Raw genomic sequence first — 21371 nt, forward strand, 5'->3', positions numbered from 1 at the left:
TAGCTAGTTAGCTAGTTAGCTAGTTAGCTAGTTAGCTGGATAGATGGATGGATAGATAGATAGATAGATAGATAGATAGATAGATAGATAGATAGATAGATAGATAGATAGATAGAAAATTAGATAATGATAGACAGATCAATACAAGAGAGAGAGAGAATGAGAATGAATACTTGAATAGTTAACCATGTAACAAAATGTTAAATATTGCCATCTCAAATTCTTCTATTTCACTCTTAAACTTTACATCATATTTTCACATCAAGAGGTTCCATACTAGTCCATCTCCACTTAAAATTATGGAATGAGAAAATGCATATCATAGTAAAAGCAGAAGTTACATGAAATGTTTATAAGGGACATAACTTAAAAACATAGGTCAACTACTGTATTTTCAGTTACAGAAACATCTGCCAGAAACAGGTCTGATAACAACTTTTCAGACTAACGATTTTTTTAAAAGGAATAATTCATATAACTTCTTTAAAAATAAAAATCTAAAAAGGTGCTACTAGACTCCTTCCGATTTGGGGCTATGATAGACTAACATTCTCTTCCTCTAATGAAATATCTATTGTTCTCCAATAAAGGAGAATATTTGTTACTCAGAGCTGAAATGAAGGGTCCTTGATGCTCTGTGATGTGGGTTGTTTTCTTATAGATGTTCCTTTACACAAATTAGTCAACGTCATCAATGGTTAGCATTAATGATGTTGCCTAGTTTGGGTAATGAAATGTATCCAAGAAAACAATCCAGGTCAGAGAACACCAAGAATGTCACAGTCCTCCTCCTCCTCCTCCTCCTCCTCCTCCTCCTCCTCCTCCTCCTCCTCCTCCTCCTCCTCCTCCTCCTCCTCCTCCTCCTCCTCCTCCTCCTCCTCCTCCTCCTCCTCTCTGCAAACTCCATTTCCTTCTAGCACTAATGATGTTACCTAGTTGGGTAATGAAATGTCTGCAAGAAAACAGCCAAGTTCAGAGAACACCAAGGACCCCACAGTCCTCCTCCTCCTGCTCTCCGCAAACTCCCTTCCAGTACTGATGATGTTAGCTAGTTGGGTAATGAAACATCTGCAAGTAGACAAACAAGCTCAGAGACCAAGGATCCACAGTCTCTCTTCTTCTTCTTCCTTCCCCTCTTCCTCCTCTTCCCCCCTGCAAACACAAGTTCAGAAAGCACCAAGGATCTCTGTTTTTATCTCTTCTGCAGTAGTGTTTGGTTTTTGGAACAGTCTTAACACCCAGATACCAGAAACATCCCAGAATTTAGTTTCCCTAAAGGAGAAAAGACTAGTGAAGAAAATCAGCCTTCCTTAAAACAATTGAAGTATTCAGAGTGAAGTTCTATTGATTTTTAAAGAGTTATGTTCCACATATTAGGACCATAATGTTAAAAAAGCCATTTTTTTTCTCCTTGATATTTTCCTGCATGCTTGCCAAGATCACATATCCCAGTTTTCTGTAAGTTATCACACCACCTTCTCTCTATACAACAGCCCCTCCTCCTTTCTCAAAGACTATTTCCACAATATTAACGGCACCCAAAGTTCAAATGGCAGAATTAATCACAGGAATATCCTCTCTACATATTATATGGAGCAGTCAATTTCCCCCGAGCCTGATCCAATTTAAATGGAATAGCAGCCATTTGGGACAGATATCAGCTAAACACCCAAGTTAATCGCAAACTTTCAGTTATCAAACCGCAATGGCACTCAGCCCAATATGGGTTGGGGTTTTATTTATTTTTTTTGCATTTAATAGATGAAACTCTATTTGCTGCCAACTGATAGCCAATTCAGGCAATTGAATGATGTATTTCCACAAAAGAAGAGGTCCTAAGAAGAAAACTTGGGGCTGTTTGGGAAAATATTTATTCAAACTAAGTTGACACTTGTGTAGCTGATAGAGGTAATTTTCAGAGCTCTTGAAATGCTGCTGACCCTTCCCTAATGAAACTGCCACCTCCTGCACATTTGTATTCTGTGACAGGTGGTGTGGCTCATGGCTCCGAATGTGAAACACTGCCATTATCTGTTGGAGAAATTCACAACAGCAGCTGAGTGCAAAGGCATGGACCACAAGATATAATGAAGGGAGATACAGTACAATGAAGTGCCAGGCACATAAACAATAACGATAACAGGTTATTTAGACAGTTAATAAAACTCCGGGCTTCTTGAGATGTGAACAGCCTGGTAACTAGAGCTGTTTTTTTAAATTAAAAAAAAACATTTTTAATCCTATTCCCTAGCAAAGCATTTATACGATGCCTTAGAACAGGAGTGTCAAACTCAAGGCTGGATCTGGCTCACGAGGCTGCCCAGGAAGCAATGAAGGACCAGTCCGTGGTATCTCTGCCAGTGAAAATGGAGCTGTTTTCAGCTGCAATGGTTTCCTGCAGTCCTCTGCCAGTGAAAATGGGGTGTGGGGGCTACCCATGCCCCCCAATCTCCGTTTTTGCTGGCAGAGAACAAAACAAAAGAAACAAAAGAAAAGGAGAAGCGTTTCCCCTTTTGCATTTGAGCATCCAAGAAGGGACAGGAAGGGAGAAAGGGAAAGAGGAAAGACAAGCAAGGAAGGAAAAATAAGGAAAGAGGGGAAGGAAGAAGACAGGAGAACGAAGAAGGAAGGAAAAAGAAGAAAAGGAAGGAAGGAAGGAAGGAAGGAAGGAAGGAAGGAAGGAAGGAAGGAAGGAAGGAAGGAAGGAAGGAAGGAAGGAAGGAAGGAAGGAAGGAAGGAAGAGTGAGAGAGGGTCTCATGCAGTGGTGGGATTCAGCTGGTTCGCACCAGTTCAGACGAACCGGTTGTTAACTTTCTGAGCAGTTTGGTGAAATGGTTGTTGGAAGAAATAATTAGGGCAGAGAACCAGTTGTTAAATTATTTGAATCCCACCACTGGTCTCAGAGAAGTCCTGCATTATCACTTGGCCACCACAGATGCCCCCACCTGCCATGGCCAAGCCCACTTCCTGGCCCTCCAAGATCAAACACAACCCTGATGTGGCCCTCAGTGAAATTGAGTTTGATACCCCTGCCTTAGAACAAATCCCATCCAATACCTATGAATGGAAAACACTCACAAAATGCATTCAAAAAGCCTTGAGATATGCATATTTTTGACACAACCACCCACAGGCTTTGCAAATGAAAGCTTTGATTATAATCCAAATAACTTTTTTTTCCATGTTATTCCTGATAAGGATGTGTACTAAACTCTGATCAAAGGTATCTGGTATGTCAGCTCATTCCAAATGCAGATCATCTTCGTGAAATGAAGGACGGTGGCAGGTTGAACACTTTCTATGAAAACATATTTAAGTAAAATCTGGGGATTACAGAAACATTTCCCTATTTTCTCCCCAAAAGGATCCCTTTCAAAGACATGAACTGCCCCAAGTCTTGAAATAGGATGCTATTCAAAGAGGAAAAAAAAAAGGTGTTGCAAATCATTTTAGTAAAGAAATAGAAAGAATGGGAGATCTAACTACGCCTATTGTTGATGCAATAAGCATGAGTTGATGGAAGTATATAAAGAAAAGGAAAAGTTGATTTACTTCAATGTGCAGGGAAGATGTTGCATCGTTCACATTTTCAACAGGAGAGCTGGGCTGTTGTAGTGTGTCTAATCACACTTAGCCAAATAAAGTATCCAATTAAATTGAATTCAACCCAGTTCAATTCAGTGATGCATGGAAGGGACAGGAGAGTTGAAATCACTCAATGGTTCTAGACTTCAGAAACTTTAAGTTCTAGGCTTGAGTTAAACTTTCTAGAATAAATTTTAGATATTGCTAGACTAATAGCTGAAATCATTGTTGCACTTCATCATTTCAGCCATGGAGACTTTACATCAGGGGTGTCCAACCTTGGCAACTTTAAGACTTGTGGACTTCAACTCCCAGAATTCCTCAGCCAGCAGCTGGCTGAGGAATTCTGGGAGTTGAAGTCCACAAGTCTTAAAGTTGCCAAGGTTGGACAACCCTGCTTTACATCTAAAGCTGTGGAGCAGAGTTGGGAGAAACCTGGGAGGTCTTCTAACCCAGCAAGCAGGAAATCCTGCACCATTTCAGACACATTGATTCTTAGAGAAGTCCCATAATTGGCATTTGAATGTGACTAAAGTTGGATGAGCTCCCGCTTTTGTGATTTATTTGAGGGGTGGGTGGAAGCGGTAGGGGAAAATGTAATTTTCCAATCTAATATATTATATAGGATCATTATAAGAAGAGCATCATATGCATATAGATGTACTCACCACCCTTTTATTGAAGGAAGAATGGAATAGCAAGGGAAAAAAAGGGGGAAAGGAAAGGAAAGTTTTATCTTGGTTTTTACAGTATGAGCAATAGATTCCAGTAGATTCAGTTTCAATCCCAGGAATGTCTGGTTGAGGATCTTGCAACAATGAGTGCAGAAAAGTATCTTGAGTTTTTGAGAAATCAGAGGAAAGTATAGAAGTTAAGGGATTCCATTTGAGAAATATTTCTTTGTTGTACTGAACAAACTGAATCACTGCTAATCTATGCTTTGAGGAATATACCTGCCTTGGAGTTTTGATTCTGTTGGGGGTGTTACTTGGAACCCTGACAGCTAGATTTCAATGGCACTAAAAGACACTAAGGACTATGAATGAGCATTTTCTTTCTACAAAATATCTTGCTAAGGTGTTCAGATGTTTAATACAATGGACAAATGTTCTATTTATCCACCCATCCACTCACCCACTGATCCATCCACCCATCCACCCACCAATATAACCATCCATCCATCTATCCACCCACCCACCAACCCAAACCATCCATCCATCTATCCACCCACCCACCAACCTAATCATCCATCCATCTATTCACCCACCAACCTAACCATCCACCCACCCACCTAACCATCCATCCATCCACCCCCAACCTAACCATCCATCCATCCATTCATCCATCCATCTATCCATCAATCCATCCATTCATTCATCTACCCACCCACCAATCTAACCATCCGTCCATCTACCCACCCAACCACCTATCATCCATTCATCCATCAATCTATCAATCCATCCATCCATCCATTCATTCATCCACCCACCCACCAAACTAACCATCCATCCATCTATCCACCCACCAATCTAACCATCCATCCACCCACCCACCCACTTAACCCACCTAACCATCCATTCGTCCATCCATCTATCCATCAGTCCATCCATTCATTCATCCACCCACCCACCAACCTAACCATCCATTCATCCACCATTGCCACTGCTTTCTTCTTAGAGCTGAAAGAGAAGGGCTGGTCCAAGATAACCCAACTGGCTTTGTGTCTAAGGCAAGACTAGAACTCATACTGTAGTCTCCCAATTTCTAACCATAACCTTGATACACCAAACTGGCTCTCATGTAGTTGATATATATTCCTTATTCACAGCCAGAACTTTGTCGCATAGATGTGCTTTCCTTGAGACTTATTTTCAAGTTATATATGTGTGTATGTGCGTGCATGTGTGCATGTGTGCATGCGTGTGTGTGCATGCACCATTAACCATAAAAATTTGGAAACATTGCAATTTATTTGCTTTGCTTTGATCAAAATGATCAAGATTGAGAATTTGTTCTGCCATACAGCCTCCACTCTGCAAGGTTCGTGTTGGGTGATCTCAAGTAAGGTTCTACATATAAGCTGAGATAAAGTCATACAGTTTCTGTTGTAGCTCCAGATAAAAAAAATGAAACCACTGATGGGAAATCTAAGACCCACTGACATACCAGCTTTGTTGCCAGAGGCATTCAGATGGAGCCCAAACAAGAAAAATATCTGAATCATTTTATAGGATTCTTGTTTTACTGCTTCTTATAGACTTTTCATATCTTTTTTCACCGTGGGAAGGATATATCAAGATTGTGCCAATATATTCAGTTTTCAAGGTTTTTTATTTTAAAGCAGAGATTAAACTCAGAAAGCTCTGATAAAGCAGCAGCGAGATACTCAGGCCATAAGCCCATAGACCTGTCAGATAGAGAGAGGTTTGTTCAAACTGAGACACTGCCTGAGGGGGAAAATATATAACATCTGGTAAGAAAGCTAAGTTTACTTTTTCTGAAGAACCTGCTGTTTAGTCAATTGAGATACTGATGGGTAACTCTAGCTGATAGGAGAAGCTACCTTGAGGAAAGAGTAGGCAAACTCTATTAAAAGAAAAAGAACCTGCAAAATTTAGTTAAGAATTTTATCAGGGCTGGGCAGACTTTTTTTTTTTTTCGAAGAGTTGCAAGATTTTATGGAACAAATCAAAGAGAGAGAGGATTAATTCAGAGGAGTATCAGTTTCAGATTTTCTCTTTGGCCACCACTTTCAAAGTTGTGGCCCCTAGGCTTAAAAGCTTTGTGTGTTTTTAGTGTGGGGGATAATTTGTTAGGCAAAAGAAGACCCTGCAGTCCTAGGTTGCATCAAGAAAAGAAAAGTTTCAAGGTCACGTAAAGCAGGGGTCCCCAACCACCAGTCCGTGGACCGGTACCGGTCTGTGGAACAAATCCTACCGGGCCGCTGGTTTGCTGGGCGCCGCCATCTTGTTTTGATGAAAAAGTGCTTCCGGTGAGCTTTTCCGGTAGAAAGCTCACCGGAAGCACTTTTCATCAAAAAGAGCAGCGCTCGTGAGCTTTTCGGTGAAAGCTCACCGGAAGCACTTTTCATCAAAACAAGATGGCGGCGCCAGCGCTTCCGGTGAGCTTTTCCATTTACCGAAAGCTCACCGGAAGGCTTTTCATCAAAACAAGATGGTTTGGCGCCAGCGCTTCCGGTGAGCTTTCTACCCGGAAAAGCTCACCGGAAGCACTTTTTCATCAAAACAAGATGGCGGCGCCCAGCTGATGCCGGTACCGGGCCGTGGCATAAAAAAGGTTGGGGACCACTGACGTAAAGTGATAGGACTTCTCTATACTGCACTGGTGAGACTGTATTTAGAATACTGTGTCCAATTCCAGTCACCACAATTCATAAAAGACATTGAGGCCCTAGAAAGAGTGCAGAAAAGAGCAACCAAAGATGTTAAGAGGCTAAACTGTACAATGAAAAATTGAGGGAACTAGGTAGGTCTACTTTAGAAGACATGATGAAGAGAAGGCCTAAGGAGATATGAAGGCAGTCCTCCAGTACTTGAGGGGCTGTCACAAAGAAGAGGGAGTAGATATGTTCTCCAAATCATCTGGGGGCAAGACATGAAGTAACAGGTGGAAGATTATGAAAGAGAACCAATCTAGAACGCAAGGAGAACAATTAATCAGTGGAATGGCTTACCTCTGGGAGGTGTGGGTGCTCCATAAACTGGAGGTTCTAAAAAAATACACTGGACAATCATTTGACTGGGATGGTATATGGTCTGCTTGAACAAAGGTTGAACTAGAAGGTCTCCAAGGCAGTGGTGGGATTCAATTTTTTTTACTACTGGATCTGTGGGTGTGGCTTGGTGGGCATGGCAGGGGAAGCTTACTGCAAAATCCCATTCCTCTCCCCACCCCACTAACCTGCTTTCCAGCTCCATTCTCCTGTGCATGGCAACAAAAGAAGACCCAGCTGATCATCTGGGACTCAGAAGTCAGAGAATAGATGGGGGCGTGGCCCATCAGAGGTGGGATTTTCTGGTTCTCCGAACTACTCAAAATTTCCGCTACCAGTTCTCCAGAACTGTTCAGAACCTGTTGAATACCACTTTTGCTCCAAGATCTCTTCTATATTCTATGTTCTATTTCTGCAATTGCTAATTTGGAAAGAGGACTACACCATAACATTGATAGAAAAGCTACACTAGATATTCTACAAAATAGAGACTTATTCTATTTTTTTTATTTTTATTTTTTGACAGAACTTGTGGAGATGGACTCAAAAGATCTTTGCCATTCAAGGATTTGGGTCCTTTTCTTTAAAGTCTTTGCCGTATACTTGTGAAAGCTCTTGTCATATGTCAGAAGATAAAGCTGATGAATTACCTAGCCCCCCCGCCCCCCCAAAAAATGTGAACATGCATTTGGGAATCTGAAAAGCAAAGAGCCTATTGAAATGATTTGCTCAGCTTCCCTGCTGGTTAATTTTGGAGAAATGGTAATCAATTAGAATTGAATTCTTTGTGCCATGGTAGGAAAACAACAACAACACAGATTTATGTTCTCCCTAAAGAAATCAGAGATTTTATTAAGGCTTAATAGATATCCCGGGTTTTCAGTTGCACAATCACCTAGCCAAAGTTTTTTTGAAAGAGAAAGTCTCCTCTTTGGCTTTTTTCAACTTCTGATTGGAATTTCAAGTTTCATTAAGGCTGAAGCCAACGAATCAATTAATGTGGGATGTTATGATGCCAGCCAATTTAATTCTATCGACTGCACCAGAATGAAATGTCCTGAAGAACAAGTACTCTGTTTGAAATGGTTCCTGGATTCTTCGCAATCGGTTAAAAATGCAAACTCCCTTGAGTTAAGCTCAACATCTGTTGACTTTATGGACCTGGCTATGACGTTTTCTTGGTAGTAAAAACACAGCACAGGTTTGTCATAGCTTTCTTCTTCCCCAGTGAATTAACAAGTAATCTGACTCCACAGATTTATTATCTCAATACGAGCCTACATCTAGGTAAGAATTTTAAGAGGTCCTGTCATCCTCCTCTACAGGCTGCTTTCATCTGTAATAACATTTCCCTGAAAGCATCTAATGTGACATTTGATTCTTCCCCCTTTCAAATTTGAATCAGAAATATTTTCACAATGATAAAGCTCTATATAGATGCCACAGGAAAGCACCACCCCTTTTTGCTATTCTTAGCAAAAAACACATAATGGCGGCTAATTATTTCATGAAAATAGGCACACACCTAATTAGTCACTTTTATCTTAATTTGCATCTGAGAATATTGTTGTGGAAAGGGATACATCATGCACCATTTAGCTTATGAGCCAAATAACCAAATTGATGTGTGTGGGTGCAGCTTATTTTACAATGACTCATGACAATGGTACGTAATTGGTTTTCTTTTTCCTTATGCTTATTATTTTAATAATGTGCCCATCAATTCAACCTTTAAGCAAGTAAGGTATGTGGGTTTTTTGTTTTTTTTTAATCTTACTCCGCAAATTTGAGGGAAGGTATATTTAGTTAAATGTAAATAGGAGAATTATACAGTGGGGGTTTGCCTCGAGCCCTTTGACAAAAGATAGAGAAGAAAATACATGCAGAATATGTATTCTGTACTCTGCAGGCTGAAGTGATGCACAAGACCAATGATTAATGGAGGGACTCCCTTGCAGAGATAGGAAGCATCATGGGAATGTTGACCTTGGTTAAATAGGAAGAGGGACAACACGTTTGATTTGTTCTCTTCATGTTACAGTTTTCGACAAATGATTTAAGGATCAATAAAAGCCATATCTTCAGAGAGAACCATACGACCTGTCACAATTCAAGACAAATTCATGCAAGGGAGGAAAGGGACTTGGGTTAAGAGAAGGTCAAGTGTTACCTACGAAGCTGAGGTTTCTGCACACACATTTGCTAAATAGGGCTGCACAATAGAGATGCCAAATCATTTCAAATTGGATCAGAAAGACGGGAGCTGCCTGTTAATTTAAAGAAGCTCAGTCCAGTGTTTCAAAGTGTGATTGAAAAGATATAGCTGTGGTTAGGGAATGCTGAATCAACATCTGGGCTTGGCAATGGGCCAAGCATTGTCAATCAACAGAAATGCACATCAGTTAAGAGAGAGGTGCTGATGAAACTTAATTGTTTGGTTCTTCTTGATGGATGTCAACATATTTTGAAAGAACTGTTCTACTAGATGCCCCAGGAATCATTTCCTCTGTAACATGGAATGTCTCCTATTAATTTTGTAATCTGTAACCTTCCTGGAATCTGATACTCCAAGCTCAGTTTTTCAGTTTTGCATAACTTCCTTGTTATTGTTGGTTTTTATTACTGTTTGCTTTTGGTATTAGGTTGTCTCTAAAGCAATTCAGAAAACGGGCACCAGACTGTGAACTGAAACTAGTATTAGGGATGGTTAAAGACATATATGACCTTCAAGAGTCCATTTGAAATTGCAATATTTATACTTATATATTTAAAGGTCTTTTAAGCCTTTGCCTCATGATATCAGAAAGACTCTGACTCCATATAAGGGCCTATAAGGTGCATCTTCATATTGGCCACGTTGAGATTGGCAAAATATTGGGACTACCAGTTGAGAGATACATACAGTATAAACGGTTTCCAAATTAAATCAAAAACTCAAAGCAACAGTTTAAGTAGCCATCAGGGTTTCTTATTTATTTTAAGGTAGAAATCAACAGGCTATTGACAATTAGCCATCCAACATTTTTCTCTTGGCCAAGAGAAAGATGTTGGATGGCTAATTTTCAATAACCCGTGGATTTCTGCCTTGAAATAAACCTTAATGGAAAGAATATTTACAAACAATTCAAGTGAATGTTAATTGTGTAAAATATTATTCCTTGGCACCATGTTGTTATTAAAAATACTTGCAAACATTCTGCTTATTACAAATATAGAGTAGGTTAAGACAATAGATGATAGAGATAGGTGTTGAGAGAGAGGGGGGAGAGAGAGAGATGATGATAGAGATAGATAGGTAGATAGATAGATAGAGATAGATAGATAGATAGATAGATAGATAGATAGATAGATAGATAGATAGATAGATGACAGATAGAAAGATAGATAGGTTGAGAGAGAGAGATTAATAATAGCAAAAGGACACTTCAAAAATAAAATACCAAATGTTCATTTATATTAAAACTAAGACAAGAAGTTCTTCCTCATTCTTATCCATATCTACATCCTTGGACTTTCATCCATTAGTTTTAGTCTTATCCTTAAGTAAAAATATATCCAAACACTCTACAAAGTAACTCCCTTGCTCTAGTTTTTTCATCCCCCCCCAACTAGGGTCTGTACAACTGAAGATTATACAGATGGCACTTGTCCAAGAGTGGGACCATTATTTCTTGTTATGAAAACTCTGAGTTCCTTTTGGTGCTCCTCAAGATGTTGTTGCTTTTCTTTGAAACTTCATTTCATTATCAGGATCTGTTAAACTTCTGATCCACTACTCCACCCAAATCTTTTTCACATGGGCTGCTCCTAAGCCCGATTCCCCCATTCTGAACAAATTCTTTTTCATGTTGTTACCTAGATGCATAATTTTACATTTCTCCCTGTTAAATGTCATTCTACTCATCTTCAAATTTTAGGAAGCGTGAAAGCACACTGAGCAAATCAAAAGAAACACGTTGGTGCAAACACAAACACTCATATCCACAAACCAAAGCTTTCACCTTTCCAAGATGAAAAAAAGACATTTTGTAACCCAATCTGGTTTTAACCCTTCCATGAAATGATTCATCCTCAAGGTTGCCATTGGTCTAAAGATGCCTACAAATGGTCCCCAAGTTCCATTTGTTTGCCAAATCCATTTAGAATCTCCACCCTGGTCCAGTTTAATTGCTCTGTTTATTTGTCCACATTCTGTATGGCCTAAATTATAAAGCAGATTTTCTCAGCTGGGGCTTTATTATTCAGGAATGCCAATGGCAATCTTCTGGAGTCCATCTGATATTTTTGCTCTGGACAGGGGAGAAGCATTTTTTTTTAATGTCAAATATTGAACGGCGCTGCTGTTCTTCTTGATTTTTGTGAGTCACATATATCTCCCAGACAAGAAACATTTAAACTGTATCCATCAATTACTTGTCAAAGTAAATTGTCCAGACTTCTGTTTCCATCTTCTCTTTCAGGGACAACATGCATCTGTTATGTAAATGCTTGTCAGTTAAGATCCAGGGGAAGTATTTATATAGCTGCAAAAGGGCATCCCCCCCCAAAAAAAGTAAGCCTTTTGGTTTATTTAGTGTTCTGTGAGGATCCTTGAATTAATTTTAAATGTATATATGTTGCTACTACTTAGTAGCTTCGAGGTCTGGAGATGTCCAGGCTGCAAAAAAAGAAACCAAGTGTGATGACCCAGGGCATAGCACAAAGGCAACACAGTCACAGTCCGTTCCTCCCTCCAACTTTGCCCCCAATGTCCAGTTACTTTTGGCTGGAGAAAAAACTCTCCCAAGAATAGTCTTTAAGTGGAGGAAATTCAGTCCAAAAACAAAGTACATATAAACTGTACATAAAAATCCACACAAACCACACTGCAGCAATTAACTGGACAGGGAAGATAAGGAATTGCAGACTTCAAAGGTCAACAAAACACACACAGTTGGGAAGATGCCAGGAACCCAGATAAGCCTAGCCATGCAACTCACATTGCTCCCTTCTCCGTTCCTTCCTGCATGCCCTAGGATGAAGAGAGGGTGGGCTTGGATCTTCCTTTGAATTCCCTTTGTCTTGCTCTACCTCTCCCCTGTTCTGCCCAGCCAGACTGTGCCCTTCCTCAGTTTCTTCCACAGCCAACAGAGCTACACTCCCACTCCCTGTCAACTGCTCGGCCTCCCACTCGGAATCAGATTCTGACACGGGCATGACACCAAGACAAGAAAATATGCTTTTGAAAGGTGGGTGTAGGGGAAGAGTAGACTGATCTGGAGGGAGGGGTAAAACATGTCATCAGTTTGGAATCATTGTGCAGCCAGAAGACACACAAGTCCAGCTGTCCATGAAGTACTACACTCCTCTGCTCGCAACAGAATACCCTATACTACCAGGCTTGAAATTTTGGGCTTGGACAATCTGGAACTACGCCACCTACCATTGGACTTAAGCGTAGTACACAAAATTATCTGTTACAATCCTACCAGTCAATGACCACTTCAGCTTCAATAGCAACAATACAAGAGCACACAACAGATACAAACTCAATGTTAACCGCTCCAACTTGATTGCAGAAAGTACAACTTCAGCAACAGAGTGGTCAATACATGAAATGACCTGACTCTGTAGTTACATCCTCAAACCCCCCACTCCTTTAACCTCAAACTATCCACTATTGACCTCACCCCATTCCTAAGAGGTCGGTCAGGGGCATGCATAAGTGCACCATCATGCCTCTCGTCCCTGTCCTATTGTCCCCATTTATTTGGGCCTATTTCCTGTATTCTTACTCATGTTTATACTTACACCTATTATCTTGTAAGCGATTGACAAATAAAATGAAATAAAATAAAATTTCCATTGATCCTTATCTAGCACCATTAGTAGACTAATAGTGTATGTATACTTATGTATGCATTCTTATGTATAGGTAGCATGAAATAAACTTTGAGTGCTTTGAACTCAACTTCTTTTCCTGGTTATTTGTTCCTGACAGTGGCATTAAAATATTTAAAAGCAACAAGCAAACAAAATAATAATAATAATAATAATAATAATAATAATAATAATAATAATAATAATAATAATAATAATAATAATAATAATAAAGATGAGTAGCCACCGTTATTTGTAATTTTATCACACTAAAATGAATTGCAATTTCATCTTTCAAAAGATACTCCTATGACCTCTGGAGAGCTGATTGTTTGGGTATTTTTTTTTTCCATTGAGCTTTTCTTTTTTTCTTAAGATTGAGGAATGAAATACCTGAGACAGAATTTAAAAAGAGAACAAATGAGATGATTTTTGTTGCCTGTCATGAATAGAACAGCAAAGGTGCTAACAATTAACAAATGAGAAAGTACAGATTTGGCACTGTTTCGTGCCTCCTTCCTCGTTTTCTATTTCTGTTTCTCAGAAGAACATTTGGAGGAAATGATTGACAGTGTAAAGCTCTGAACTTCATGGATAATGAACCGAAGAACTAAAAAAAAAGAGAGAGAGAGAGAACAAATGCAATTCTAACATGGCCATAACTTTCAGTAATGAAAACAAAGGGAGAAATTCATTTGCTCAGCTGGTTCGTTCACTCTTCTCTTGAGAATTTAAATAAGTATATTAATTAAGCAGTCAGGGCTTCCACTCCAGAATTCCTAGACCTATCCTTTAGAAAACAAATGTGGACAGCAATTCTTTCAGTTTGTCTTCATTTTTTTTTTTCAATTGTTGGAAGAAATATCCAGGTCCAGGTCCAAGCCGGGAGAAAAGTCACTGGAGACAAAATGGAAGCTGGGGGCTAATTGGAAAGATGGTTTAATGATGAAGGAGAACCACATGAATGGTCCTGGGCAGCTGACCACATGGAGTTGAGAGTGAGGGTTTTTACATCCTGTTCTTGTGTGAGAACATGAATCTTATTGGCTGTTGGCTGGGTCTACAGGTTGTCTGAGCTAAGTTTGGTTGAAGTTTGGAGCGTGACACAATGTCCTTAGGAGTTTGTGCAACGTAGTGAGCTCTGCTGCTAGATGGTAGTGGGTTAATCCTATTATGTCCTGAAGGATCATGTCTTAATCCCAACATCCTGGAGCTGAAAGTCTTTTGTTTTGTAAATAGGCTGGCCTAGTCTCTCTTAATGGGCACAAAATATCTGCTGGCGGCAGGGAGCTGGGACTCTGTCTCCCTTAAGATTTTTTGTTCCTCTTTTAGGGAAAATATTTTATCCTGCCTTTTTAAAATATTCCTCAAAATATTTCATTCTTCTAGGAGGGTGGTGGGTGCTAACTTTCTACAGCAGCTTCTTGAAAAGGGGGAAGATGGGAGAAGAGTCAGGAAAAAAAGGAGGAAACCAGTCATAAGCCACAGGAACCTCATCCTCTCTTCTGAAGCCATCTAAAAGCCTTGTTTGGATACCAATAAAGGGAAATATTTGTAGCTTAGGGCTGAAATGAGGGGCCACTGGCCCTCACTTTTTTTTTTTTTTTTGCAAACCTGTCATTACAGTGTTCACTGATTTACTGATGTGCACTGATGATGTTACCTAGTTGAATAATAAAATCTCTGCCAGGAAACAATGAAGCTCAGAGAGCACCAAGGACTCCCGATCTTCCATAACTCTTCAGCTCGTTAAAAAAGATAATGGCATCTCATCATCCTTAGATAATAACCCATTTGCTTACAAAACACTTCATTTAAAGCAATCTAAAAGCCTTATTTGGACACCAATGATCATCATCTTTTAACAACCCCATAGTCCCTTGTGGGGTGGAGTCTGGGCAACTGAATGGAGCTAGCAGAGTGCTTAATGGCTGGATGTCCTTCCTGTCACCAATGCGGAGTTTTGTTCAGCTGATGCCCACAGAGAGACAAATATCTGCCTCTACCTAGGATCAAACTTACAGCCTCCTGATTGTGAGGTGAGACCTCCACCTCTAGGCCATTGCATCACTCCTTTATTTGGGTACCAATAAAGAAGAGTATTTCTAGCTCAAGGGTTGAAATGAGGGGTCCTTCATAATGTCTGAGCTCAGTGGTTTCCTTGAAGACATTCACAACCCAAATTTGGTAACCTCATCAATGATGTTGGATGTTTGCATAAGGAAATGTCTGGGAGAAGACTACCAATCTCAGAGAGCATCGAGGACCCCTGATCTTCCATAACTCTTCAACTTATTTTAAAATATCAATGCATCTCATCATCCTTAGATAATAATCCATTTGCTTACAACACTTTATTTAAAGTGATCTAAAAGTCTTATTAGACCTTACACTGTCTACTATTGACCTCACCCCTTTCCTAAGAGGTCTGTAGGGGGTGTGCATAAGTGCACCAACGTGCCTACCGTCCCTGTCCTATTGTTTCTTTTTTCTTATATGTATCCATTTCATGTATCCATATATATAAATATTTGATTACCAATAAAAGTGATCTAAAAGTCTTATATGGGTAACAATAAAGGAGAATATTTGTAGCTCAGGGGTTGAAATGAGGGCTCCTTGACATTCTCTGAGCTTGCTTGTTTTCTTGAAGACCTTTCATTACCCAAACTAGGTAACATCATCAGTGGTGTTGGATATTTGCATAATGAAATGTCTGGAAGAAGACTACCAAGATCAGAGAACATCCCCTGATCTTCCATAACTCTTCAACTCATTAAAAATATCAATGCATCTCATCATCCTTAGATAATAATCCATTTATTTACAACACTTTATTTAAAGTCAGGGGTGGGATTCTACCAGTTTGCACCTATTTGCTAGAACCGGTTGTTAACATTCTAAGCAGTTCGAAGAACCGGTTATTAGAAGAAATTACAGGGCTAATCCTGTAAGGAAGGCAGGAAGGAAACATTCTGGTGTTGCTTACAGAAACTGCCTCTCCATTAACCCTTATTACATTCTTGGCAGGACTAGACTTCCTGTCTCAGGAACTTCTCTGGAGTTTCTTTTCCCCTCCTTTGCTGGCACTTTGCTTGTGTGGAGTGACCATTCAAAGGTACAATGGCACTGAAAAAAGTGATTTATGACCATTTTTCACACTTATGACTGTTGCAGCATCCCCACAGTCATGAGAGGCCAGGTGAGGAAATGGTGCCTCGATGTGAGTGATATTGAGTTGGCCACGCCCACCCAATAACATGACCACCAAGCCATGCCCACCCAATCACATGACCACCAAGCCACATCCACCAACTAAGCCATGCCCACAGAACCAGTTGTAAAAAAAATTTTTGAATCCCACCCTTGTTTAAAAATGATCTAAAAGTCTTATATAAAGGAGAATATGTGGAACTCAAGGGTTGAAATGAGGGGTCCTTGATGGTCTCTGAGCTCACTTGAAGATCTTTCATTGCTCATCAGTGGTGTGGAATGTTTGAATCATGAAATGGCTAGAAGAAAGCTACCAAGCTCGGAGAGCATCAAGGACCTCTCCTTTGGATGCATGACCCCGTCTCTTGCTCTGATGGGGCAACCTCTCCCTTAGCCTTTAACACGACCATTAAACTCATGTGATGTGGATGTTTTAAAAGGCTTCTGTCTTCCATTCATTTAATTATGACATGCAAGCAAAGAGGAAAGTGCAGCATGCAACATATTGCAAATAAAAGCGAGATGCTGGGGGCTCCTCTGTGGGATCTTTACATTTGTTTGAGCTCCACTCCTGCTGTTCAGAGCCCCTCTGGCTTTGACTTAATGACTTAGCATATTGGAAAGAGGTGTGTAATTAGAGCTGTCAGTATTACATTCCAAGTATGCATGGTACTCTGGATTTAATTTAAGTTTCTTTATTCCCCCAGTCCTGCCTCCACTTTGCCACTGGGAGTCAACAGAAACACTCGGCTGCTGCTATGGTAAATTGGGTCCTAATGAGTATGATGCTTTATTGCTTCTTGTTTTTGCTTAGAAACAACTGTGATATTTCAGGAGGGCTCACCTGGGCATTGATTCTACACAAAATGCTGAAACAAGGATTACGGCTTCCCCATTTTGATTCTGTGTTGAATGACTTGCATATTGAAAGGCCTGGCAGCCATTCTGGCCTGATGTTGGATGCCTTTGAAAAAAAAAAAAGTATTTTCTAATTCGGAACTGAGTGATATCAACCTCTCGGACGTACTTTACGGATCATATTTATTTTGCCGATGACCCAAAGATTTGTCATAGAGTTGACATTCCTGGCAGTATTTGCGAGATGGAAGATGATTTGGTATGGCTGGAAAAATTGGTCACAAATGTAGGAACTGCACTGTAATGATTCTCAATGTCACTGACATTGGCACAGACATAACTACAGAGTCTAAACTTTGTCAATGTTCAATCATTAATGAACAGTTGGAGAAAAAAGCCAGTTTCTTCAAATGCCTTGTTTTGTGTGAGGAAGTAGCTGAAGTATGTTAAAGAAGCTCAGAACAGTTTCATTGTGATTAACAGAATTTCCCCAAAGCATCCTGAAATTCCTTTTGGAACCCTGAAAAATAATTTCTAATCAAGATGAAAAATTCTGCCCTAAAGAGTTGACGAAAGGGGTTTTCCTTTTCCTTCCTTTCTCTTACCTTCCCTTCCCTCTTCCCTTCCCTTTCCTCTTTCCTACAGTTTTGTTAAGGTTCTCATTAATCAGTTAAGCACCAAAGTAATAAATTACTTAAGATACGTTACTTGAGAATTACTTGTGTGTGTGTGTGTGTGTGTGTGTGTGTGTGTGTGTATACCCACACCCACACATTAATGTGTTTGAATCAATAAAATAGCTAAAGGTATCTCTCTCTCTCTCTCTCTCTCTCTCTCTCTCTCTCTGTGTGTGTGTGTGTGTGTGTGAGAGAGAGAGAGAGAGAGAGAAGAGAAGAGAGAGAGAAAGAGAAAGAAAGAAAGAAAGAAAGAAAGAAAGAAAGAAAGAAAGAAAGAAAGAAAGAAAGAAAGAAAGAAAGAAAGAAAGAAAGAGAGAGAGAAAGTAAGCAAGAGAGAGAGTGAGACAGAGTGCATATATAAATTTTAAAATTGTCATCAGCATACCAGCCTTCTCCTTGGGTGATTTTTAAATTGGACTCCCTGTGCATTTGGAATTCAATATGTTCATGTGATTATATTTTAGGAGAGGGGAAATTGGCACCAAATGCCTAAGCCCTTTTTTGAATCTGTTTCCTCCTACATCAAGCCTTGTGCTGTTCTTCCATCCTTCCATGGCTTCAAATTATTTCAGCCTTGTTTCCATATTGCGGTTTCCCTAAGTCTCTGAACAACAGGCAAATGTTGGGTGGTGACAGAATGAGAACTGCTTGAAGTCGAAAGCCACCTCTGTTTAATCGGGATGACATTGTCGTTATAACACTTTGGCAGCTGGCACTTGCTGTCACACTGCTTAAAGATCCCTCGTGCCTAGGAACTAGGCCACCTGAGCTATGCGTTATCATCACCATAATGCACGGCATTGCCAACTGTGCTAGAGTTCTGCAGATGGCATCATGTCACTGAGTAGAATTTCATGGAAACACTCTGGTGGCGCTAATGGTTAAATACTAGATTCAAAATAGTTCTTGTATAAATAGGTTTAGTCGTTGACTGCTTTTTTTGTTAAAAAGATATGGATTGAATTAAGCCAATGCATGAGTTGAGCATTAAGTTAATTCAGGATGGAACAAACTAACCTTACTGGCTACATTCCAAATATTGGCCTCCATGAAACCTGTTCTAAACATGTTAGGCATGAATTCCATTCAATTCTGCTTCTTGGATGAGAAGCAAAACATCTTCAAGACAAAAAGAAAAAAGAAAAGGCCAAGAAAGTCCAGCTGCCTCTTGAAAAAAGCACCTTTGGGACAACCATGACCTGGATGACTGAGAATCTCCATAGTGTCAGCTTTGGAAGCCAAATTGAAACCAGATGCTCCCACGCTGCCACATTTTGAGCCTGGGAAAGTGGGAGGGTGGAGTTCCTTGGAATGTATGTAGTCAGACAAAATAACGTTCTTTTTGTAGTTCAAGGTCATGCTATTGTGTGCATATGTGAGAAGTCTTCAGTTGGGACGGATGATGATTGGGGCATGTGATGTGATGATGGGTGTAGAGGTTGGATTTGTAGTTTTTAATTTTTGCAAGGAAGCCCAGAATTTTCAGATAGAGGATTCCCTAGTTGTGCCAGTTACTATCCAAATAAAAATAACTTTTCAAATATTTGTCTTGGAGTTATTGACTGGAATGGAGGATTGCTGGACCGCTGACATTATCCCGAATCAAACATCTTCTCAAAAGTTCATTTTATTTGGATAGTAACTGGCACAACTGGAGAATGCCAAATCTGAAAATTCCGGGCTTCCTGTCATCATATCACATGCCCCAATCACCATCCGTCCCAACTTGAGTCGTCCCCTCACCCAGGTGCAGAAACAACATGACCTTGACTTAGAAAAAGAATGTTATTATGTCTAACCACATACACTCCAAGAAATTCCCCCCTCCCATTTCCCCAGGCTCCAAGATATTTTTATGGCAAGAACCCTAGGAAAGGAAATTTTTATCACAATTATAATATTGCTGGCACATTGTTTTTTAGTTTGTTATTCTAACAGTCGCCACAGAACTCTTTATTTTCAGGTTGTCTTTTCAGATTGTACTTTGTTGTGGCTACTTTTGTTCTTTATGAATTGTGAATGAGATGGGTTCAGAGAAGTGATCTGCAAAAGATGTCCAAAGCAATATAGCTACAGGCTAAAGATACTTTGAATCAAAGAATCTCTTAGTAGTTTGAGAAGGTACTGCTGTGGTTCCCAGATGTTCCCTGGACATCTTTCCCAACATGTTCTTGACTTGGTGGTCCATAACATCAGGGAGAAATTATTAAGTTTCCCCAACCCACATAAAGTAAAATGAAATGGGGGTTTTCTTTGTAGCTTCCCCTGTTCTGAGAAACAGTTTGTCTTCAGAGTATGCAAACCCACTAAATCACCTTGCTTTCATAAATCATTTGAAGCTTATTTGTCCAATTGAAAGTCTAGAGTTTGTGAATTACCTATTAGATAGTATTGCTATTGTGACCTCCTAGCTGTATCGTATCTGTTTTATTGAATGAGAGTCACACTCATAAGCAGCTACATACATCTGATAAGAAAATACAATTGAATATTTTTTCCTTATTACTACACAGTGTCTTATGAAATAGATAGTGTACAAAAACTTGTAACCAATAAATAAGAGAATAGTAATAATGGGGAATGTGGCCCTTATTTATTTATTAAATTTATAATTTGCCTCTGTCATATATATGACTCTGTTTTAACAATTAAAACAGAATACAGGCAATAAAAGCAATCAGAATAAGAAAGGATGGGTGGAAGGGAGGGAGGGAGGGAGGAAAGAATGGAGGGAGGGAGGGAGGGAAGAAGGAAAGAAGGGAGGGGGAAGAAGGAAGGAAGCAAGGAAAGAAGGAAGGAAAGAAGAAAAGAAGGAAGGAAGGAAGGAAGGAAGGAAGGAAGGAAGGAAGGAAGGAAGGAAGGAAGGAAGAAGGAAGGAAGGAAGGAAGGAAGGAAGGAAGGAAGGAAGGAAGGAAGGAAGGAAATGTTTTCTCCAGATGTAAATTAAGGAAGTTTACAATAGTGATAATAAACAATATTAGGAACTTCCTAGTCAAATAATTGTGAGATGATCTGGCAGATTATTTGTTTCTTCAATCCCAAATGATATGTAAATCATGTGCAACAAAGGTACCCAATCTAATCACTGTCATCTGTTCCATTTCCCTTCAGAGGTAACCAATGTTGATTGAGTTTCAGAATCCTTTCACTTGAAAACAGTGACCTGTAAATAGGATTAAGTGCAAATATCACTTGGATTTGTATCTTTAGGCTGAAAATATAATAGGTAGGCAATCTTTTAGCGTCTACGTGATAAAACAAGAATTGGCAACATTTCACATAGCTTTTGCTGGCCCAGAGAGTTAATTCGGCATTTTCCTCCAACTTGGCATTAAAAAAAAAAACAACTACAAATAAAAGGTTGAAAGCTCCAGAGATACTAAATCTTGGGAGATTTAAGCATTCTCTCCTGAAAAAATATGTTGAAGCAGCCTACGATTTCTGT

Source organism: Notechis scutatus, chromosome 5 (assembly GCF_049901735.1).
Source record: "Notechis scutatus isolate UNSWTSFEM ecotype Mainland chromosome 5, rNotScu1.2, whole genome shotgun sequence".
Classification (NCBI taxonomy): Eukaryota; Metazoa; Chordata; class Lepidosauria; order Squamata; family Elapidae; genus Notechis; species Notechis scutatus.